Raw genomic sequence first — 25,489 nt, 5'->3', positions numbered from 1 at the left:
TGATAGTGGAGACAAGGATCTGGAGGTTGACGGTGTCGAACGCGGCTGACAGGTCAAAAAGTATAAGCACAGACGAGAGAGAGGCCGCTCTCGCTTCCTGCAGTGATTGTGACACTGCAAGGAGGGCTGTCTGTGTCGAGAGACCTACTTTGAACCCTGACTGAAGACGGTCCAGGAGGCTGTTTTGAAGAAGGTAGTGAGAGTTGGTTAAAGACTGTGCGCCCAAGTGTTTTTGAGAGAAAGGGTTGTAGGGGGACGGGTCTATAGTTTTCGACGTCAGATGGGTCAAGTGCTGGTTTCTTGAGCAGAGGGGTGACCCTCACAGACTTGAGGGCAGATGGAAAGCAGCCTGTCTGGGGGGTTGTGCTGATGAGGTGAGATAGGAAGGGGAGATGGTCTGGTCTGGATTGTAAGGGCGGGGGGGGAGCAGGTGGTCGGGCGGCTGGATGTTATGAGTTTGAGGACCTCGGGGGGAGAGGGAGGGATGAAGTGGGGTAGGGTAGGCTGAGGTGGGTTAGGAGGGGTGAAGATGACTGGTGTGATGGGTGGGGAGAGAGAGGAGGGGTGGTTGGCTGTGGAGCTAGTTTGATTGTGAGAGAGAGAGAGGATCTGATATCATTAACTTTCTTTTCAAAGAAGTTTGCAAAATCATCGGGCAGAAGGGAAGAGGTGGTAGGGGGAGGAGGGGGTTGGAGAAGTGTAGTGAAGGTGAAGGTGGATAGGAGCAAGTGGAAGGTTTGGCGGTCATTAGGGAGTAGGGACTTCTTCCGTTTGCATTCAGCCACTCTAAGGGTCCGTCTGTCACTGCGCACAGTGTCAGATAGCCATGGAGCAGGTGGGGTTGAGTGAACAGATCTGGAGGTGAGGGGGCAGAGTTCTATTGAGGAGAAGAGGGTGTAAATCAGTGTGTCAGTAGCTTCGTTAGCGGGGAGGAGGGAAAATGAATTGATCGAGGGGAGAGAAGCAATAGTGGATGAGGCAAGATCCATGGGATTCAGTGGACGGAGGTGTCTGCGTGTAGATACCAGGTGGGTAGTTGGGGGAGCTGAGGGAGAGGGGGAGAGGGCTAGGGTGCAGGTGATCTGAGAGCTGTTTCTTATCAACAGGCATGACCAAGATGTTAGTCAGAGGGCAGTTTCGGGTGAAGATTAGGTCAAGCTGACGACCAGCCGCATGGGTGGGAGGGGAGGGAGAGAGGTGAAGGTCAAAGGAGGAGAGGAGAGAAACTAGTTGTTCTAGCTTGTCCTTTTCTCCACACTTGAAGTCACCAAGAAGAGTAAGATCGGAATCGTCAATGGGGAAGTGTGATATGAGTGCATCAAGTTCCTCCAGAAATAACCCGAAGGGCTTTGATGGACGGTACACAACTATAATAGTGAGTCTCACCAGGTGACTGACAAGGACCGCATGGAACTCAAAGGACGATGGAAGAAAGTGTGGGACAGAAACAGGAGAGGATTTAAATTCTGGGCAGATTAACAAGCCAGTTCCACCGCCACACTCATTTGCTCTGGGGGTGTGAGTGAATGTGTACATATCGGACAGGGCAGCTGGTGTGGCTGTGTTTTACTTGTTTTACTTGTGTTTACTTTACTTTCAGTTTTACTTGACTACGTTTTTGCTTGAAGAAGTTTTTGCCTTGAAAAAGTTGACTGCCTTGTTTCGCAGTGCCCTACACTACGAAAGCCCAGCTATGAAAGCCCGGCTTTCAAGTGCGGCTGGAATTTAAGGGACACTAATTGTCGGTCAATCGTCCACAGGCAGGAGACTGAGATACGCCCGCACACAAGCGAAGTTAATGGGCCAATCAGAAACTGATACCAATCACAACAAGGACTAGAACCACAACAACAACAGCAACAGCAGCAACAACAGCAACAAGCTAGTTTACTGTATACTAAAGTAAATGAACTTCTACTCACAATAATTAACTTCTAGACAAGGTATGCTACAACAAGTTTCTCAATAGTTATTTAGTTAGGGGAGTTACTTACTGGAATCCCGAATGCTAGTGTCCTAGACACCTCTCTGTTCTGAATTGCAATGCGCCCCCTGGTGGAAAATTCTTGAATTGCATTTAATTAAAAAAATTAAATCCTTATCTTTTATGCATTTTTTCACATTCAAATTACCCTGTGGGCCTGATCAAACCTCCTTGCTGGATGGTTCCAGCCTGCGGGACATATGTTTGACACCCCTAGTTTAGCACTTCCACCGAATAGCATTGAGGACCTGTTCTCCCCATGTCTGTGCAAATTTCATTGCCTACCTCCATCCCGACGAGCCATTGCTCAATTTCATTTAACCTTGAAAGCTAAATCGTGGCTTATAATACTTAGACAGGAGACCACTTGAGAATAGCAGGTGCTGTAAGCTTAAGAAATTAGGGGGGGCACGGGTTAGGGTCGTAGTCCTTAGAACTGAACATTCCTGGTTTCATTCCTGGGTTATCTTAGCCTGTCAAAGGGTTTTTGAGGAACTACCTGTTCCCCCTGCCATGCTCAGTAGCTTCCCTCTGCTCACAGTTCACCCATGATGGTTTAAATGCAATGGTCACATTTAGCTTCATGTACAACTGAAAGTAATAATCTGTCTGTCTTCTGTCTTCCTCCTATTGTCCAAAAACATACCAGAGGTTATTTGAAATAAATTGGAAAAAATACACAGATTTGTGAATGAGAGTGAATGGTTATTACTCTATACATGGTCTTGCAATCAACTGACAACTGACCCGGGGTGTGCCCCGCCTCTCTTGGTCAATTACAGCTGGCATAGACTCCAGCTTTCCCGTTACCCACGAGTGCAGGAAAATGATAAATGATGGATGGATATGAGACCATTCTAAAAACATGAAATAAAAAAAATATACTTTCTCATATTTTTCAGTGGGGTGATGTATTCATCTTTTGGAGGGCAGCTCTGTTTATTTTTTCCACATTTTTTGTAAGACGAGTAATTTAATCATGAATCAATTTAAGGGATTCAAAACCAAGAATAGTATTTTTCAAGTGATTATTAAAATTGGCAGAAATTAGCTTAGTTATCCATAATTTACCCATCATCTGTTATCTAACAGGTTAACAAATATCTTTCAGCTTTTTAAAAGATCACACTGTCATTCATTTTCCTCCGATTTTCTATGTTTTGTGTTATTTTGTTTTTTTTTTTGTTTTTTTCCAAATACTTCAGGCCATTAGGGAACGCTTGTTTAGATTCAGTAGGTAGATGGCTCAAAAGTTGTTTTTTTTTTTCATGTCGAGCCGATCTGGCCTTTCCTCTCTCACCTTATTGTCATTTATCCTTATTTATCTTATCTTATCTTATCTTATCTTAGTTTAAGAAATCTTATTTTACCTTACTTTATTCTTAATGATCTGGTCTTGTCTTGACTACTCTTTTCTTGCATGATCTTGTTGTGTCTTTAAATACATTAAGTACATGCTGAAAACAATTACACAAAAAATAAAAAAAAAATGTTGATGATTATTTTGTCTGAAGACAAATATAAGAAAAGAAAGGTGAAGTCGAAGATATGTTACCAAAGAAATATGTTACCAAAGCTGTTGCAGCAGAATAAATTCGAAAGACACTTAAGCCAGCAGAAGTATCAAACACAATCATGATTTTATTGTAATTTTATGATATCATTTTGAAATAAAATGAAAAGATTTACAAAATAAATCCTCTGACTCAATTGTTGGTCAATGTAGACAGATATAAACGAGTTGCAGCAGCTGCAATTGAAGAGGGGGGAGTGAGAATGTGCAGCATTCCTGCATGAGACAGCAGAGAAGAGAAACACTCTGCTGAAGTAGGTTTCCTGAAATTTTACAGCACTCGAAGACATCGATTTTTGACAATGACTATATAGAATTAATCACATCAGTGCTCAATAATTCATAATTTTTCACAAAGTCCCCCATTATTTTTTGATCTGCTCCATATATGTCCATTGAACGTCCATTGAACGCATGAAATCAAATGAAATTTTGAAATAATGGTCACATCATAGTCCTTATCATCCACAAGGCATGTACAAATACCTGGATTGAAAAGTGGTAAGGAGTAGGACACACAGTATTGTATGCTGAAATATTGAAAAGCATCTTTGACCACTGGTTTGATCACTGTTTCAACAACTTTAACAGTCCAGATATTTACTCAATAATGGAATGTTTACAGTTAAATTCAAATAAGCAAAATATGAGGAAAATTCTCCATTTATAAAATTGAAAATCTAAACAGGATTGACATTGGGTACAACAGGAGCACTGCCAGAAAACTAGTATAAAAGTAAGTCAACTACTTGAGGTGTACAAATTTGGAACAATTCCTGTTTGGCCACGTGCGGTCAAAATGATGGGGATGCTCCACATGACATCTGCATATAAGGGAGAAGTTTTATTATTTTTGATATATGTAAAGATGAAAATATGAGTTTGTTGTTTTGAAAAATTATCTATTCTCAAAAAAACATTTTCTTTTTTGCCACACTGTAACGGGTGTAGAATGGACCCAATTGCAGTACAAACAAATCAGCTCTGCAGTGAAGCAGTTTTATTTCAGCGGGCACACAGATGCTACAGTGGGTATGGCTGGATTTGAAACCAGGTCTCCCGTGTGGCAGGCAGGAACGGCACCACAAGACTGCAGTTGGATGGGGTCGGCCGACGGTACCAGCGGTGAGGAGCTGACGGGGTGAAGCTGACGCAGTAGGTCCGAGATGAGACAAGAAGCAGAGGCCAGGCAAGCAATCCGGAAATAAACGCTGGAGAGTCAGGCATGTGAGCAAAGATAATCTGGTAAAGAGTGAGTGGAGTGAGGTTGCATATAAGCTGGCTTGATTGGAGACGGTGAGCAGGTGAAAGCAGTTAAGCTGATGAGGGGTGTGGCTGAGCAACAGAGCAGGGGAGAGGAAGAGCAGACTGTGACAGAACCCCCCCTCAAGGGATGGCTCCCGTCATCCCCAAAACCATCAAGCCGGGTGGGAGGAAGACCATTCCATCCCCTCCGCTGGGTGGGCGGAGGGGGTCCGGAGGAGGGCTTCCCGGACATCCGACATCTCCCCCACGGAATGGGCCTCATCATTCTGGACAGGCGGGGGCAAGATGCAGGGTCCCCGACGAGCAGACCCATTGGCTGGCTGGTTGGGGTGTTGCCGATGAAATTCGGCCACGAGACTGGGGTCCAAAATATGGCGAGTAGGAACCCAGGACCTCTCTTCAAGACCGTACCCCTGAAGAGAGGGGTACGGTCCACTCGGAGAGGTAAGTCTCGGGTGGAGAGCCACACTTGCTGACCAGCTCGGTAGGTAGGTGCAGCAGTACGGCGGCGGTTGGCAGTGGCGGCATAGCGACCCACAGAACAAAGGAGGGTGGAGCGAGCTTGGAGCCATGTTCTGCGGCAGCGATGGATGAAGGTTTGGACAGATGGGCAGGAAATCTCCTTCTCTTTGGCAGGGAACAGTGGGGGTTGATAGCCGTATGCGCACTGGAAGGGAGAGAGGCCAGTGGCAGAGCAGACAAGGGAGTTATGAGCATACTCAACCCACACTAGTTGTGACGACCAGGAGGAGGGGTTTTGGGAGGCCATGCATCGCAGGGCTGTTTCCAGTTCTTGAGTCATGCGCTCAGTTTGTCCATTGGTCTGGGGGTGGAATCCAGAGGACAGACTGGCAGTGGCACCCAGCAGACTGCAGAACTCCCTCCAGAACACAGAAGAAAACTGGGGCCCACGGTCCGATATGACATCAACAGGGAGGCCGTGCAGGCGGAAAACATGGAGCAGGACCAATTGAGCAGTCTCTTTTGCGGTGGGGAGCTTGGGCAGAGGCACAAAGTGGGCCACCTTACTAAAGCGGTCCACGATGGTCAGGATGACTGAGTGGCCGTCAGAGGCGGGAAGACCAGTGACAAAGTCACTGTGGCCCCCAGTTCGAAGGCAGTGGGTAACGGTTCTTTATTGTGATCTCATTCAGTCCTCAGTAGTCTATGCAGGGCCTCAATGTAGACGGACGAATGATCCATGCGGCCAGAGAGTCATTGATGTACGTCTCCATGGCTCTTCTCTCGGGTTCTGACATCGAGTACAGGCGCCCCTTGGGAGTTGACGTACCAGGCAGGAGATCTTTGGCGCAGTCATAGGGGCGGTGTGGGGGAAGAGACGTAGCTCTGGCCTTGCTGAAGACCTGGTGGAAATCATGGTACACTGGTGGCACCCCAATGAGGTCAGGGGAAAGGCTGGAGCTGGAGCGGAGCTGAGGCTTGCTGCAGGCACCTCTGATGACAGGAGGAGCTCCATTCCAGAGTGGCCCCAGTGGCCCAGTCAATGTGAGGGTTGTGAAGACGGACCCATGGATATCCCAGGATGAGACGCTGACAGGAGGAGCTCAGAATGTGAAACTGGACTGTTTCTTGATGATTACCAGAGAGCAGCAGGTGAACAGGAGAGGTCTGATGTGTGACGTTGCCCAAGATGTGTCCATCTAAGGCTCTAGCAGGAACCGGGTGAGGCAAAGGAACCTGCTCGAGCCCCAGCTGCAGGACCACCTCCCCATCAATGATACAGGCATCAGCCCCAGAGTCAATGAAGATGGCCAAGGTGTGGGGCCCATCTGGAAGGTGGAGGCGGCCTTGGAACAAAGGTCTCAAGCTTTGGGGAGGTGGCAGGGCAGTTGAGCTCCCCAGGGTCACCCGGCAACTGGTGAGTTCTGGCTTTTTGCTGGACAGCTGGAGATATAGTGTCCAGCTACCCCACAGTAGAGGCAGAGGTTGGACTTACGGCGGCGCTCCTTCTCTTCCAGTGAGAGGGAGGTGCGACCCAGCTGCATGGGTTCGGGATCCCCAGGCTGCTGACCCACTGAGGTGGAGTTGCTTGCAGAAGCACCCCCATGGGAGCGGGATGGAAGAGAACGTTGGGTTCCCCCTTGACGCTTCTCTCGTCGACGAGCCTGGATTCGAAGATCGATTCGGATGGCTAAATCAATCACCCCGTCCAAGGTGATGGGGGTATCATGCGAAACCAGCTCATCTTTAATGTAATCAGCCAAGCCATGCAGGAAGGCATCACAGAGGGCTGAGCTGTTCCAACTGCTATGGCTGGCCCTCGTGCGGAACTCGATGGAGTAATCTGCTACTGTGCTCTCCCCTTGCAGACTCAGAACCACACTTCTCAAAGCCGAAAACCTTGCGAAGCTCAGCAGCAAACAGGTGGAAGGAAGCACAGGCTGGAGACTGCCTCTCCCACTCAGCTGTTCCCCATAGCCGAGCTCTGCCCGTCAGGTGGTTGATGACAAAAGCAACCTTCGCTTGCTCAGTGGCGAAGGTGCCGGGTTGCAGGGCAAACAGAAGAGAACAGTTGGGGATGAAGGGCCCACAAGTCTCTCGATCACCGTTGTAACGCTCCGGGGAACCCACCCGGGGCTCAGGAGCATCTCTGGGCGGAGAAGAGGCTGGTACAGGAGCTGATGCTTCAGAGGAGGAGGCAGATCCAGTGGAAAAGGAGAGCTGGGAACATTGAGCTGCTAGCTGTTGCATCTGTCCAGCTAAAGCTGATAGCGCCTGTCCCTGTGCCTCAGCAACCTGCCTGGCCTCAGCAGCAGATGCAGTCATCATGGCTTCATGTTGCTACAGGACGCCCTCGATAGTCTCAAGGTGACTAAGTGGTGTGGGATTGTGTGCTGGGTCCATAGCTGGCCAGATCGTACTGTAACGGGTGTAGGATTGACCTAATTGCAGCACAAACAAATCAGCTCTGCAGTGAAGCAGTTTTATTTCAGCGGGCACACAGATGCGTCAGTGGGTATGGCTGGATTTGAAACCAGGTCTCCCATGTGGCAGGCAGGAACGGTACCACAAGACTGTGGTTGGATCGGGTTGGCCGACGGTACCAGCGGTGAGGGCTGACGGGGTGAAGCTGATGCAGTAGGTCGGAGATGAGACGAGAAGCAGAGGCCAGGGAGGCAATCCGGAAATAAACGCTGGAGAGTCAGGCATCAGAGCGAAGACAATCTGGTAAAGAGTGAGTGGAGTGAGGTTGCATATGAGCTGGCTTGATTGGAGATGGTGAGCAGGTGACAACAGCAGGTGAAAGCAGTTAAGCTGATGAGGGGTGTGGCTGAGCGACAGAGCAGGGGAGAGGGAGAGCAGATTGTGACACATCCAAACATGCAGTCTTTGAGCCTGGCCATCAAATCAAGGTCTTCCAAACTAAGACTTGAAACATTATATTTAGAAGGAAATGTAGAATCTCAACTTGCCTCTTTAATTAGCTGCAAAGCTGGAAATTGTCATTTCATGTCTGTAAACATATGACAATAGATCCACCAATAAATTTCTTTGATGCAAATGTGTTTTTCATGAAAATGTAAGGGGGGAAAGGAGAGCAACAAAAAGATATAAGAGGCAAAGATTGGATGAACATGCAGAAAAGATGGGAGCAGAAATGTTGATTTGCTCAGTTTCTGGGCCAAAATGCATTTTTCTTTCTTTCTTTCTTTCACTCTTTCTTTCTTTCTTCCAGTGCAGGTGTGCGAGAGGGATGAGGAGAAAGTGCTTGAAAGTGCTTTTTTGGGCCATTTGGGCCACTTTTTTACTCACATTTTTCCCATATGTGTAATTTTTACTTGTTTTTCTGTCTGTTTTTTTTTTTCTTTTTGTCTGAATTACTGACCAATTAAATGGTTTATTTGATTGTTTGAGCTGGGAGGTGTGCCCAGGTACCTGACTGGGAGTGCCAGCGAACCATAATCAAGAAACACATCACATGAAAGGCCATCTACTAATTGTAAGAGTAATGATAGCAGAATCTGTCTTTTGCCAAGACAATGTATATGCGCTGACCAGCAGCAGAGAGCGAGAGAACATTTTCCACACATTAAAGAATGGACTTTCAACATATCAGCATGAAATTGTCATTGTGGGTGGAGAAATAAATTTCACCCCTGCTGACACTATTGACAGAATGGGTCTGGAGCCCAATCCCGTGTCCTCTCAGACCCTGCAAACTGCCATATCCTCTGATGACCTGCTGGATGTCAGCAGCCAGACTCGACAGGTTCTATAAACAAAGATCCTCATAAGCCAATTACTTAAAGGTAACATAACCCCAATTGCTTTTCAGATCATCATTTAGTTACATTTAAGCTAGTCACAACTTCTGGCCACATGTCAAATGGTTTTAGCACTTCAACAATGAACTACTACAAGACAGAGGTTTCTGTCAAAAGGTCATTGTTTCCTGTCAGGAATGGAAAAAGAAACAAAACCTCTCTTTGAGTTTATGATGGGAAGTCAGCAAGATGCAGATCCAAGTTTTCTGTCAGTATTATGTATCCAATTCCTCAGCCAAAACAAACAAGGTATTTGAAAAACTTTAAGATGAAATTACCAATATTGGGAACACTTGGGCCACAGCTGAGTACTTGCTGAAACAGAGGAGACTGTGGAATTATGGACATTTTTGCACTAAACTGTACAGAAAACTCTGCTGCTACTCTCCACGCTCAAATTAAATATATTTACACATTTCAGGTTTTATGCTGTTAAATCTCTGTCATCCTTTCACCTCAGTACCAGTGGTTTGTATCTGCATGCACTTTATATTTTATTTATTTGGTTAGCACAGAGACATGCCTGTAAGCACACCACTCCGGATTGTAGTCATGGGCCAATTTGCATCCGTTGTCCCACAGTTGCGCTCCTGACCTATTGTACATGTTTTTAGTGGTAAGGAAAACCGGGGTACCCGGAGTACCCTACACAGACACGACGAGAACATGCAAACTCCACACAGAAAGGCCCCGTCAGGCCCAAGAATCGAACCCGGGACCTTCTAACTGTGAAGCACGAGCACTAAACGCTGCGCTACCATGCTCCCCGGTATATGATTTATATTTTAATTTTTATTGTTTAATCTGTATTGTGCAGTTTCTTATTATTATTTTGTTCATTTCATGTCACTGTGGGAAAGTGAGAAACGTCTTCTCAATTCCTCTGTATGTCTATGTAGAGGATATTGAGGGCCTGTGTCTTTTGTCATCATCACATGCGACTGATCGGTGCCAATCGCCCGTATCTTAGTTTCTTTAAAAAGCACGACACCGACGACTCAAAGGTGCATGGCAGATCTGCTTGTTTGTTACAATCTCCGGCAGTCTGCTCGTTTGTCTCTTGGGATTCTAAGGCCATAGGGATCTGCGTTTCATGGAAAAGCAGTTTACTGCTGTTGGAGATTATGCGCTTTGCAGTTTGTGGTAGTCAGCTGACTTCCCTTAAATGGGGCTGCAACTGGCAAGCGGGTGTTTTTTTTCACCACTAGACTTTTTACCTCCCCAGGAGCTGGGGACGCTAGCAGGGAGGCCCATCACCTGGTGGCGGGGTATCTGCATGCCGGACTCACATCAATGGTAGTTGTCCATCACATTTGTTTGTGCATATGTGCTTTACGTGTGACTCTCTCTCCTAGCCCTCCTCCTGGCCGCCTTCCTGTGGCGAGGCCCTCTCCTGTTAATCTATGTGGTAGTCTGTGCATCTATATGTCCCCCCCAGCCAGTGCTTTGAGCGATTGCCATTCTGTACTATTTACAGGATAAATCAAAGAGGTTGTTAATTTGTTCCCTTAAACACTATCTCTGTCCATCCTTGATAGAGCCTGAGTGCTTTGCATTAATGGGTTGATCTCCTTTCCTGAGGCGTATATCTCCCTTGGGTGGCGTTTTCAGTATTTTAAAAAAAAGGTTCCATTGATACCCTGGACATACCACATCTAGTACATGAAGAAAAAATTAAAATAAAGCTGACTTTGACTTTAACTTTGACTCAAACTTGTCACACGGTAAAGGAAGCCCTGGTCAAGTCCCACTTACTCCAACTTAAGTATATGGATGCCTGAAGCTTCTCTTTTTCAACATAGAAAGATCCGCCACTCAGTGAAAGCAAATGCTTTGTTTGAAGCTGTCGGCATTCAGAGGCACCATCGACCCGGTGGAACTAAAGTTTCTATACAGACCTATTTGGGATACAGTAAACCCTCGCTATAACGCGGTTCACCTTTTGCAACTTCACTGTTTCGCAGATGATTGCAGTTTTTTTAATGCTTGTTTTTACAGTATGGTATATTTTGTTCTGCATCCTAATTGGCTAAAGGACGATAGACCAGTGTCAACAATGTCCGTGCTTTGTCTCTGTACAGCTTGCAAATCATCTCCATGACAAAACCCACAATGTCGATGAAACGTTCTGCACCGGTAAAGGCACCTGACGACACGCCCAAAAGGGAGAGGAAGATGTTAACTATCGCAGAAAAAGTTAAACTTCTGGACATGCTGATTGAAGGTAGAAGCTATGCAGCTGTAGGGTGCCATCACGGAATAAATTAATCTTCGGTTTGTTACATAAAGAAGGAGGAAAATAACATAAGGACGACAGCAGCGTTACCCAAACAAAATCTAAAAAACTTTATGAAACCCTTGCTGACAGCTATGACATTCATGACAAGCTGACAACTTTGCGGATTTTGCCTATTGGGGGTTATATTTAGAACGTAACCTCCGCAATAAACAAGGGTTTACTGTAGTGGATTGTGACTGTGGGAGCTGAGGATCTACTAGAGCAGTGGTCCCCAACCTTTTTATCGCCACGGACCAGTCAGCGTTTGACTATTTTACCGCGGGCTGAGTTGGGGCAGCACACATATATTGTTATATTGTGATTACAATAATAAATTCATCTTTTCCCAATCAAAAAGAAACTTTACATCTGATGTCTGTTTTTTACTCATATTGCTAGCTTGTGGGTACATTTTTGGTGCTCAAGTGACCAAGATATCACTGAGAGATTTTTGTCCTTTTTCACAAAATAAATGTCACGATCTCCTCTCGGTTGCCGAGTGGAGACACGGCTGGGTCAAATTAAGAATCGGTGCCAACTGCAGCTGCGACCAGCTGCCGCTAATCAAGATCCCTATAAAGGGCAGCAGCATGCGCTGCCTGGGGCTGAGGGACTGTGGTTGCCCAACCACCCTGACCCTGTTTAGCCCCATGAAACCTGTCATGTCTGGCCCTAGCTGTGGTGCCTGGACTTCCCTTTGTCCAACAACCCTGACTTTGCGAGAATCCCGTTATGACCGGACCCAGCTGGCTGGTGTAACATCGGAACCTGACTCTGTGAGACCCCCTGGTGGACCCTGAGTGTAGACTGGGACCCCCTGGTGGACCCCGACCCTGTTACGACTGGACCCAGCCGGCCGGTGTAACATCGGATCCTGACCCTGCAAGACCCCCTTGTGGACCAGGCCCCCCCCTGGACCTTTGGACCCTGACCTTGTGAGACCCCCTGGTGGACCACGACCCTGCGAGAACCCCGTCACGACCAGACCCAGCTGGCCGGGGTGACATTGGACCCCGACCCCGCATCCCCTGATTAAAAATAAAACATCTGAACCTACTCTGGCCTTGGTGTGGTTCCCTGCTCGAGTCCGCCTCCCGACCCGTGACAAAGGATTTTTCAAAATAAAGATGGTTCAGATTTAAATAATAAATCCAACGGAAATAATTGATCATTTCTTGTGGGGCCTGGTACCAGTCCAGGGCCCAGTGGTTGTGGACCACTGTCCTAAAGGACCTCACTCAACTCAGCCAGGAGGAAAGATCTACTCTGGACAAGGAACTTACCATTGGAAAAACTAGCCACCAGATTGGCTCCTGCCAAACAATAGTTTTTCCACTGCTTCAAGACACTTGGCTATGCTGACAAACTGGTGGCATGTAGCCTGTATGGACCACAAAATCCTGTCCAGGTAGACCACTTTCCAACTGACCGAAGGGTTTTCTTGGTAACCTCATACAGGCAGAGCAATCCTGTTGTGTCATGACAGTAATAAAAGGGATAACATTTCTAATAAAGTACGTTTTTGATTTATGCAATAGTTGCAGTGTGAAAACATGCACAATCACCTGAGACCAAGACAAAGCCTTCAGTAGGATGGACCAATCATACGTGTTTTTCTCACTCTCAGCCTTTGGGTTTAGAGACAATTTCATATCCTGGTTGTGTTTACTCTTATAATGCGCAATGCTTGATCAAAATGGGTGCATGGCTGAGTTGGCCAATTGCTTTTCAGCAGGGAATAAGGCAAGGTTTTCCCTTCTCTTGTCAGCTCTATGCCCTTGCCATCGAGCCTTTGCTCTCTTGGCTTAGAAACCAGCTCAACTGCTTTCCTTTGTTGGGGCCAAGAGGACATAAGCACTTCTTTAGTTTGTATACTTATGCTGACGACATAAATATATTCGTATCCAACGAGGATGATGTCCAGCAACAGTCAGCAGCACTCGCTCTCTATACGAGATGGCAAGCTCAGCAAAGGGGAACTGGGAAAAGAGTAAAGCCCTGCTACTGGGCTAAAGGAATGGCCAGACATTGCTCACCCTGCCTGCTCAGGTGGGAACACTGATGGTGCTAGGGGTGTGCTTAACGACTGGGACCATGAGGGGAAGAGAATGGTTAGGAAAAAAAGACAAAAAATGCACAGCTGTCAAAGTGGAATAAGAATAAGAATAAGAATATATAATAATAATAATGATAATATATATAACAAAATATTATAATTATAATAATAATAATAATGAATAATAGTAGAAACATTGTATAAACAGTAAAAATAAGAGAAAAGGGGATAATCTTCTTCTTTTGGCTTTTCCTGTCAGGGGTCGCCACAGCGAGTCAACTTTCTCCATCTAACCCTATTCTCTGTATCCTCCTCTCTCACATCAACTACCTTCATATCCTCTCTCACTACGTCCATAAATCTTCTCTTTGGTCTTCCTCGAGACCTCTCTCCTGGCAGCTCCAATTCCAGCATCCGTCTACCAATATATTCACTATCCCTCCTCTGTACATGACCGAACCATCTCAGTCTGGCTTCTCTGACCTTCTCTCCAAAACATCGAACATGTGCCATCCCTCTGATAGACTCATTCCTGATCCTATCCATCCTGGTCACTCCCAAAGAGAACCTCAACATCTTCATCTCTGCAACCTCTAGTTCTGCCTGCTGTCTTTTGGTCATTGTAACAGTCTCTAGTCCATACATCATCGCTGGTCTCACCACCGTCTTGTACACCTTTCCTTTTATTCAGGCTGAAAGTCTTCTATCACATAGTACCTCTGACACTTTTCTCCACCCATTCCAACCTGTTTGGACCCGTCTCTTCACCTCTTTTCCACACTCTCCGTTGCTCTGGACTGTTGACCCCAAGTACCTGAAATCCTCCAGCTTCTTGATCTCCACTCCCTGTAGCCTCACCGTTCCACCCGAGTTCCTCTCATTCACACACATATATTCTGTTTTGCTGCGACTAACTTTCATTCCTCTCCTTTCCAGAGTATACCCCACCTCTCTAGATTTTCCTTTACCTGTTGTCTGCTCTCACTACAGATCACAATGTCATCTGCAAACATCATGGTCCATGGGGATTCCTGTCTAACCTCATCTGTCAGCCTATACATCCCCATTGCGAACAAGAAGGGGCTCAGAGCTGATCCCTGATGGAGTCCCACCTTCGCCTTGAACTTCTCCGTTACCCCTACAGCACACCGTACCAGTGTCTCACAGCTAGCATACATGTCCTGCACCAGTCTAACATACTTCTCTGCCACTTCAGACTTCCTCATACAATACCAGAGCTCCTCTCTTGGCACCATGTCATATGTCTTTTCTAGGTCTACAAAAACACAATGCAGCTCCCTCTGGCCTTCTCTGTACTTTTCTATTAGCATTCTCAACGCAAAGGGGAAAAGGCGATAAGAAGAAATACAAATAAACAATAAAGTGTCTTAAGTAACAAGTGAAAACTACAAAGTGTCTTAGTCACAAGGGAAAGATAAGGAGTCCACAAGAGTATGAAAAAATATTATATATGTAGCTGTTATGAAATATTGCACAAATATGAAATTATATAGAAATTACAATAATATACAATATAGATAAATTATTACAGTTTAAATTATTACAGTAAGTGGGTGAGGTTTGTTTTTTTTTTTTTTTTTTTTTTTTTTTTTAAGGTTTTACGATTTTAAGATTCCCTGCGGCTGAGGGGAAAAGAATTAAAAAGTCTGATAGCCTCAGGTAGGAAAGACCTCCTGTCGCGTTCAGTGGAGCTCCCCAATGGTATCAGTCTATGGCTGAAAGAGCTCTGACAGGACGTCTGTGTGGCATGCAGGGGGTGATGAACATTTCCCATGATGCTGAGGAGCTTCCTCAGCATCCTCCTCTCTGACACCTACAGATTCCAGCTCCACTCCCAGTATAGATCCAGCTCTCCTGATGAGCTTGCTAAGTCTTTTAGCGTCAACAGTCTTGAGCCTGCTGCCCCAGCACACAACAGCGTAGAAGATGACGCTCGACACCACCGGGTGGTAAAACAACTGCAGCATGGTCCTGCAGACGCTGAAAGATCTGAGCCTTCTGAGGAAGAACAGGCAGCTCTGACCCTACTTGACAATGGCATTGATGTTTACAGTCCAGCCCAGTTTATTGTCCAAGTGGACACCCAGGTACTTGTAGTTGTCCACAATGTCCACTTCTGTAACCCTGATGGTGACAGGGTTCAGATGGGTCATTTGTTTCCTGAAATCCACCACTAGCTCCTGTGTCTTTGTTACATTGAGCTGCAGGTGGTTCAGTCCACACCACTCCACAAACCTGTCCACCACGCTCCTGTACTCCTCCTCCTGGCCTCTGTCGATGCAGCCCACGATGGCAGAGTCATCTGAGAATTGGCAGGACTAGGAGAACCTGAAGTCCGAGGTGTAGACCGTAAACAGGAAGGGAGACAGGACCGTCCCCTGCGGCGCTCCCATGTCGCTCACAGTGGTGTCCGATGTGATGTTTCCCAGCCTCACGTACTGCGGCCGGCCTGTGAGGTAGTTGTTGATCCAGGCCACGAGCGGGGCAACCACCTGCATGTCCTGTTCAGCAGGGCACGTGGAACGGTATTAAAAGCACTGGAGAAGTCAAAGAACATAACTCTCACAGTGCCTCCTGCCTCCTCCAGGGGGGTGTACACTCTGTGCAGCAGGAAGATGATGGCGTCTTCCACTCCTATCCGGGGCTGGTATCTGAACTGCGGAGGGTCCAGCGAAGGTCCGATGACTGTGCAAAGGTGCCTCAGGATGAGCCTCTCCAGCGACTTCATGACGTGTGATGTCAGGGCCACTGGTCTGTAGTCGATGTGTGTGCTGGGATGCTTCTTCTTGGGCACTGGAACTAGGCATGAGGTTTTCCGACAGTCAGGGACAACCATCTGATTCAGGCTCAGGTTGAAGAGATGTGTGAATATCAGCACTCTGGGATTAAGGCCGTCAGGGCCAGCAGCTTTCCTGGAACGAAGGCGACGAACTCTCTTCTCACCTGTGGCTGTGTAGACAGTCTACAATAAGTCTTGTGAGATCACAAGAACTTATTACAGAAACAATGCATCGAATAAACATGAAAAACCAGCAACAGCTAACAACAGTCAATTAGAAACAGAGCTCAAGTCTTTTTATTTGGCCGAACAGGGCACACTCTCCTTACAGTCTGGACACCAAACAATGTTATAGGCAGGTTTATATAAGTGAAGAAAGTAAACAAGTAAAGAAATAGCACAGGCACATTTCATCAGTTTGTTAATAATTCCTTCTTAGGCACATTAGTATGTCCTTCACGTACACATATCAACTCAGTTGGACAAAAAAGTATCTAGTCTGTCTCCAGATCTCATCCCCACAGAAAATCAATGGAGGGAGTTGAAAATATGTGTTGCCCAGCAACAGCCCCAAAAAATCACTGCTCCAGAGATCTGCATGGAGGAATGGGCCAAAATACCAGCAACAGTCTGAGAAAACTTTGTTAAGACTTACAGAAAACCTTTGACCCTTGTCATTGCCAACAAAGGGTACATAACAAAGTATTGAGGTGAAACTCTGATCTTGACCAAATACTTATTTTCCACCATAATTTGCAAATAAATTCTTTAAAAATCAGACAATGTGATTTCCTGTTTTTTTTGGGGTTTTTTTGCATTCTGTCTCATAGTTGAGGTGTACCTATGATGAAAATTACAGGCCCCTCTCATCTTTTTAAGGAGAAGAACTTGCATAATTGATGGCTGACTAAATACTTTTTTTTACCCCACTGTACATGAGAACAGTCTGGATGATAAGACAGGTAAAGTACATGTAGCACAACTGCTGACACAGCAACATGTTGCATGTTGCATGTTGCACAGCTGTTACTACTGCAAGTAAATTTTCTCCACAATCCACCCTTTTGTCATTTTGACAACTAATCTACTGATTTATTCTTCTTAATTGAAAAAACAATGTTAATTCTTGCAGGTTCAATACATCACCAGATCAGTTCTACATGAAAGAAAATGGAAACCTTTAAACATTTCTCCTTGAGTTACCATCACCGTCACAGTTCCCATGAAATGGGGGAATTCAGCCCGGAAGGAGGTACGAGTCACATTTGTCTTGCCATTCCATTATCGCAATGTAACTCCAGTTCCTTTAACAAATAATTTGATCATGGCTTGAATCAAAACAAACAGCAATAAAATGAAAAGAATTCCCCCCTGCTATCCAAACTAGCAGGGGGGAATGTGATTTTCTCCAAAAAGAAAATCATATTCTGCAGGTAATAAGTCGGTAGTAGTGAAATATGCAGCCGAAAACGGCAATCAAGCAGCAGAAAGAAAGTTTGAAGTTAGTGAGAAACTTGTAAGGGACTGGCGAAAAGCAGAGGTTACTCTTACTGAAATGAAGAAAACTAAAAAAGCTAATCGCGGGCTAAAAGTTTGCTGGCCACAGCTAGAGGGACGAGTTCACACATGGGTGCTTGAACAACGTGCTGCCGGGAGAGGCTTGTCAACAGTACAGTTGCGTCTTCACACCCAGGTAGTTGCCAAGGAGATGAATATAAATGACTTTGCAGGAGGACCTTCCTGGTGTTTCCGCTTCATGCAACGCAATCGCCTCTCTATCAGGGCAAGGACACCGTCCTGTCGGGATTCAGAAAGGCTGGAATAATTAGAACTGCAAGTGACGATGACTCTGACGTAAGCGACGTACCGGTAGAAGAGGAATCGGCGCATTGTCTACCTTCGGAGTTGGCGGAGTTGTTTAGAAGTGACACCGAAGAAGAAGATTTTGTTGGATTTAGTGATTAAGAGTGACTCTGATTGTTAGGTTGTAGCATGTGCTATATGCTATAGTTATTTGAATGACTCTAACCGTAATATGTTACGCTAACGTAGCCTGTTAGAGTTTTCTCTCTATATTCATAGCTATGTTATTTCGTTCAAAAATATGAGCAACTGTCTATAAGTTATTTAGAAAAACATAACTGTAATAATTCGACTGTGGAAGACGACGATGATGTTGTATGAAGTGATATCTCTAAACTTTGTACTAACATGATGTGATGATGCTGAAGTGTTTAACATTGTTCGTAGTCTCATAAACAGGAGGGAATTGTTAGAGTTTTCTCTCTATATTCATAGCTATGTTATTTCGACTACTCATATGAAGACAGCCAGACGTGTGAGCACAAATGGCCTTTATCCTCAAACAGGAACCTACCCCCATGATACTATATTCAAGTAAGCATAAAGGTGTTGCAGCTCAGTGGTAGAGCACATGCATGAGGTCCTGGGTTCAATCCCCGGCACCTCCATTGTATGTCACGTCGGATGAAAGCGTCTGCCAAATGACTGCAAAGCAAATGGGAACCTACCCCCTGATAAGGAACTTACCCCCTGAATGTACACAGGAATTACATTACATTACATTACATTACATGGCATTACATTACATTGCATTTGGCAGACGCTTTTATCCAAAGCGACTTACAATAGAGGACATAGGGACTGCCAATACACTTGCAAATACACGATGCACAGGAAATATACAGAACAGTAAGCTTGGGTTAGTGAGGGTTTTGTTTTTTTTTTTTTTTTTTTTTTTTTTTTTTTTTAATGGACAGAGACACACAAACGTACACACACACACACACACACTGCATAGCCTAACTTGCTGTCTAAGCTGATCTGGGGCATCAGCGCAGTAAAAAGTCCTGAAAGAGAAACGTTTTTACCTGTTTCTTGAAGATTGAGAGAGATGATGCTAGCCTTGTTGCTTCTGGGAGTTTGTTCCACCACTGAGGTAGTAGAACTGAGAACAGTTTTGCTTAAGATCGCTTAGAGTGAGCAAAAGGTACTGGTAATAGGTTTGAATTAGAGGAACGCAGCTCTCTGCCGGGAACATAAGATCTTATCATTTCGGTGAGATATGCTGGACCTGTTCCTGAGGTGGTTTTGAATGCCAGGGTCAGGGCCTTGTGCTTGATCCTGGCAGCTACTGGTAGCCAGTGCAACTGGATGAACAGAGGTGTAACATGAGCCCTTTTGGGTTGAGTGAATACCAACCGTGCTGCAGCATTCTGTACCACCTGCAGTGGTTTTATTGCACAAGCAGGTAGTCCAGCTAGGAGGGAATTGCAGTAGTCCAGGCGGGAGATGGCCATGGCCTGAACCAATAGCTGTGCCGACTGTTGGGTCAGGTAGGGTCCTATTTTCTGAATGTTGTACAGCACAAATCTGCAGGTCCGGGCAGTTGAAGTAGAGAACAGTAGAGAATTACCCCCTCTTCCTGTATATGAGCTTGTCAACAACACCAATACACATTCACACAATAAAAGGCCGAGCAAGGAGGAACTCGGGGGGATTCTCTGGATCTTGCCTCCAAAGAGCGCGCTGAGTCTCCCCCTCTGCAGAGCTCAAAAGAATAGTCACTTGTCTGTGATATTTCTTGTGATAACCTCGGTCTCCTCTTTACAGGCTTCAACTTAGACCAGCATGAATTAGGATCACTCTCTAACATAGTCTACCAGGCACGTTCTCAGTTCGTTGTTTATGCGTCATATATGCCATACCAGGCTATACTTATTCAGCCTGTTGTTCCCTATTCTATTTTTATTTTAAATTGCCTTTCAAAATGAAATGTCTATTCTTGGTGTTGGATTTTATCAAATTAATTTCCCCCAAAAAATGCGGCTTATGCTCTTGTACGACTTATATATGTTTTTTTCGTTCTTTATTATGCATTTTTGGCTGGTGCGATTTATAATCCGGAGCGACGTATAGTCCAAAAAATACGGTATAATTTTGCAAACACCCCCTTGTGAGGCCAGGATTACGTATGATGACATTCTATTTTGTAACATCATGTGTCTAATGTAATTCAATTCTCCCTGAACTGCAGAAAGGGCGATCACAGTCTTTTTTTCTTAATATGTCTCTCAAGCACAAATGAGCACACAGCAATTTCCTTTCGCAATATGTACCAAACCATGCAATGGTATAGGGATGCTTAAGATGCTGGAGCCTAGAGATATGGCCCGCTGGTGACGTGCATGAAACAGAGCTACTTCTTTCATATCCGCACGCCTAATCAAAGGTATAAGATAAGCTAAATAACAACTTCTACCAACTGGTTTCCTAACCACTGTGTCTATTCTGGGAACGCATCCCTAAGCCACATTGTTGCAAACCAAACAAATTTGCTCTTTGAGTGGCAAATCTTTTGATACATGCTGAAGAGTAATCTTAATACTTTAATAGTTGCTGGCACTTAGGAAGTATCCATCACTTGCTTTGAATTGGAGGCAACGATGGACACCTGATAAACTCCAATCTGCTCCAGTGAATGGAACCAGGACTAACATAGGAAATTTAGCTGAGTTGGGCAAAAGTTGGCATATCCAACAATTTGAGTGATTGCCTTTGCTATCAAACTTTGTCATAATAAACTAGCTACGTTATGGGCTTTGAAGAGTGGTGCTCAAGTTGGGAGGTCTTTCATTATCAGACTTCCCCTTCATGCACGCCGCCAATCAAACTCGATGGGGTAGTTTGGTCCTGTGTCGCACTCACCAGGTCTACCGCACCAAGATGGATATTTGTAACTTGAGCTGTATCTTGTACTCAAAATAACCAAACAAATGCTTTGGCTGTTACATTGAGACAAAATGTCCCCATGGGGACAACCCACCAAAGGCTATATCTTAGGTTGCTAAGTCCCAATGTGTATATCTTGCATTTGTGTCCAACATATGCATCTTTCGGAGACTCAGGAATGAGTCTATCATGGATAGGATAAGGAATGAGTCTATCAGAGGAACAGCACATGTTAGATGTTTTGGAGAGAAGGTCAGAGTAGCCAGACTGAGATGGTTCGGTCATGTACAGAGGCGGACTAGAGAATATATTGGTAGACAGATGCTTGAATTGGAGCTGCCAGGCAAGAGGTCTCGAGGAAGACCAAAGAGAAGATTTATGGACGTAGTGAGAGAGGATATGAAGGTAGTTGGTGTGAGAGAGGAGGATACAGAGAAAAGGGTTAGATGGAGAAAGTTGATTCATTGTGGCAACCCCTGAAGGGAAAAGCCGAAAGAAGAAGAAGAAGAGGAGGAGACTTAAATGTAATTGAACCTGGTCTTAAGGGGGATGGCACAGACATTGCTAATACTATTTACAGTGATTCCCATGAGCTGGTGATTCCTCACATGATTGTGGTAATTTACCAAAATGGAAGAGTACTCTAAATATCAAATCTGTCATGCAACCATACAGGACAGACACCTTTGCTTCGTCTATCACATGCTATGTCTGTCATAACGTCTTCGATCTTCAGTAACATAAGGTCATTACCTTCATCCTTAATGGTGTACACTGTGCAATTATCCTTGCGACATTGCATGGAGGGACAATGTAACACAAGGGAACCTTCACGCCATTTCATTCTCGGACGGAGGGGGGAGTCTTCTCCAGTATGCCACAATTCCATGATGACAAAAAGGGCTATCATCTTCCAGATCCAGAGGCTTATCTTAGAATTCTTCTGGTCTGGAAAACACTGGAACCAAGCGCCAGTGCTCTTTCTTCCAATTACTGAGGAAGACTAAGGCCTCACTCACATCTTCAGTAAGGCATCAGGCCTCAGATTGCATGCAGCAAAGAGGATCCATTACATGTGCAGACCGAGCTTGCTGATCCTTGCAAAGTTACTTTTGAAAGAGATTGAATGGTTAGGGCTGAACAGATAGCTTTTTTTGATGCAGCCATGGATTCTTAATTGGAATGGACTATAGCTCAGTCATCCAAGCTTGGCAGCCCCTAGAATTTAAGGGCTGCTGGCTGATGGAAGATTCTTTGTGTTCCATGGGCCTGTATCTCAACCTCAGCAGGGGTGATCTCACAAAACTGGGTCATATTTTGCAGCTAGCCCCTTCTTCCTTGAATGGAATAAGAGAATCTTAATGTATCACCTCTGTTAGGCTGATAGCTAAAGTCACCAAGGATATCTGCGATGCCCGTCGATGGATCACTCTCACCTCGAGTCATGGAATAAGAACATTAACTACAGGGTCCCCTTGCTGTACATCCTGCCACAGATCGGGGAGTGGCAGGACAAAGGTGGCCTACCATTGACCTTCAAGACCCCAAGCTTGAAGGAATTTCAAGCTACAGATAAAAAAGACATCTATGTAACTTTTTTTAAGTTTCTTAATCATCAACGGCTTTAAAAAATGAAGGTATCAAAGTTGCTTAGCTTCTTTAGACCAGACACGGAGGTCCAGGCAGGAGACTACCAGTGGAGGATTGTGCTTGGCGACATAGCCACAAACCGTTATAGAGCACATTTTGAATCTGGGCTTACAGGAGACTGTTTTCTCTGCTCACACCCTGGAACATTGACTCATTTGTTTATGGAATGCCCTAGGTTGCTGCCACTATTCAGCTTATTGAAGGGTATGTTTCTTGGTCTGAGAGTTATTTTTACTTTCTATTTGTTTATTTTTGGTCTCAAGTATAAAAAAGGAAAACAAGAGGGTATCAGTTTTGTTAAATTTTCTGTCTGACTCTGTAAAATTAGCATTTAGGCTTACCCTGGAAAATAAGGCTCATGACCAAGGGAATGAGAATCCAGTCACAGTTTTAAAGGCATTAATTAAGACTTGTTCAAAACGGTAACTTGATTTCTTTTTATTAACGGATAACCCGGGGGACTTTATTTCAACTTGGGCAGTGAGAGGCATTTTGTGTTCCGTTAACAACAATGGTGTAACAACTTTCTCATTTTAAGTTGATCAACCTTCCAGCTGAGCTGAGAATCTTTACATTTTCCCCTTTATTGTAATTGTATTCTTGTCATAGCTGAACTTTTGAATGACGGGATTTTTTTTTTAACACAAACATTTTCTTTTTTCTTTCTTTCTTTCTTTCTTTCTTTCTTTCTTTCTTTCTTTCTTTCTTTCCTTCTTTCCTTCTTTCTTCAATCCAACAATGGAATGAAAGCAAACTCTGTTCAGGCATAGCTTTTATCAGGCAAAAAAAAAAAAAAAAACATGCCCTTGATTCTGAGTAACAGTAGAGTGGTCATTAGGGTATTAACTGTAGCCTAGAGCTATGTTGTCAGCTTCCCGATGTTAATGGGCACATGCCCCGGAAAAAATTAGCATGGGCCCCTCCAGGGTATGGATGGATCACCTTGCTTTCTTGCATGCCATGCTGACTCTCATTAAAGACTTGTGTTTCAGCTGCAACACCTGTGGCTGCAAAACCACAGCAGGGACTAACAAAATGCCAAAAGGCAATATACATCTGTTTTTTGGAAAGCACAAAAAATGTGATGCATTATTACTGGTCCACCTCAAAATTAGGTACTCTTTAGAATTTTTTTTATCTTTTTATACTTTTACAAATGATATTGTTCATTTATTCATCACTAAAATCAGCAATTAGCAATTCTTATCCTGGTCCCATGGTCACATGGAAACACTGGAGCCTATTGCAGCTGTCCTTGGGGTTGGAGCACATCCTGTGCCAGTAGCCAGTCGATCACATGGCCACTATGCCGCCCTTATGTAATTACTGTATGTGTTGGTTTACTTTGTCATTAGTACTTTATACAGTACTTTATAATCTTATCCATGTTTTTCAGTGTTATATATATATATGTATATATATATATATATGTATATATATGTATGTATATCAAGTATTTACATTGAGAGACTACACTGGGGTAATGTTGCATATCAGAGAATTATGTTGATAAACTTGAATTGGCAGTGAATACATTTATAATTAATTTCATAATTGTCATAATCATATGGTCTTGCAGACATTACATGCACTGGCATTGCGAATCCTAATTTTTTTTTTTTTTGTACAAGGAAAGGACTGACCACCTTTGTCCCAAACTAAAACCTATCACATATTTACTGCAAAAGGCTTCCCAAAAGCTCTGCTCCTGCTGTCGTGACAGTAGGACGAACACCGGATGCTACTTGATACCCGATCTGTGGGATCGCCATGCAATATGATTCCGGGACCTCAGTGTTCAATATGAGCTGCACTGAATGTAGATGAGCCTCCCAGGGGGCAAGTGAGATGACTTCTGTAATATTCCCCCAATTACACAACAACCAACCACCCACTCCTGTCACAGGACATCGCATACTGTGTGTGTGTTGTGTGTGTGTGTGTGTGTGTGTGTGTGTGTGTGTGTGTGTGTGTGTGTGTGTGTGTGTGTGTGTGTGTGTGTGTGTGTGTGTGAGAGAGAGCGAGAGAGAGAGAGAGAGAGAGAGAGAGAAAGAGTGAAGGAGAGTTTGTGAATATAAGGTGCAAATATATGCACACTTATTTAGCATGCCAACTCCAATGTAGCCTGAGCTATATGTAAGATGGCAGTACTGATGGCACTCTGCTGTAACCAGGCCGTTGCAAAGTGTGAATGTGTGCTTACTTGAAGACCTAAGCTAAAGTGACCGTTCTTTTGTTGTTGTTTCTGTATGTATATGTGTGTGTGGTGCACTGTATTTATCAATATCTGCAGGTGCATTTAGATGTCACTGGGAGTTTTTCTGAGAATAAACATAGATGTATGTAAAGGTTTAAAAGTGCTTGATGAAGTAGACTGGAGTCACCAGCCAAAATTGTATTTTGTTGAATTTTATCATTCAGCAGATTTTTAAGGTTATGCACATAAGAATGTGCATTGTAATAAAATAGAGAATCCTTAATACATTTTTATTCCACTCAAGGAGGCAAAAGCTTGTGTCTAGTCCCAAATGGTCACATCAAAAAGTTGGAAGAAGATGGAGTAATCAGAATAAAACATCAGGAGTTTTCTGAGTAGGATAATTTGACAAAATACTCTGGTGCGACAAAGCACCAGAGGGGCAAAAAAGTATTTAGTTAGCCACCAATTGTGCAAGTTCTCCCATTTAAAAACATGAGAGAAACCTGTAATTTTCATCATAGGTACACTTCAACAATGAGACAGAATTGGAAAAAAAAAATCTAGAAAATAACAGTATCTGATTTTTAAAGAATTTATTTGCAAATTATGGTGGAGAATAAATATTTGGTCACCTACAAACAAGC

The sequence above is a fragment of the Fistularia commersonii genome, chromosome 3 (assembly GCF_037954325.1).
Source record: "Fistularia commersonii isolate RoL2024-O1a breed Wild chromosome 3, RoL_Fcom_v1.0, whole genome shotgun sequence".
NCBI lineage: Eukaryota > Metazoa > Chordata > Actinopteri > Syngnathiformes > Fistulariidae > Fistularia > Fistularia commersonii.
This window is presented reverse-complemented; position numbering follows the sequence as displayed.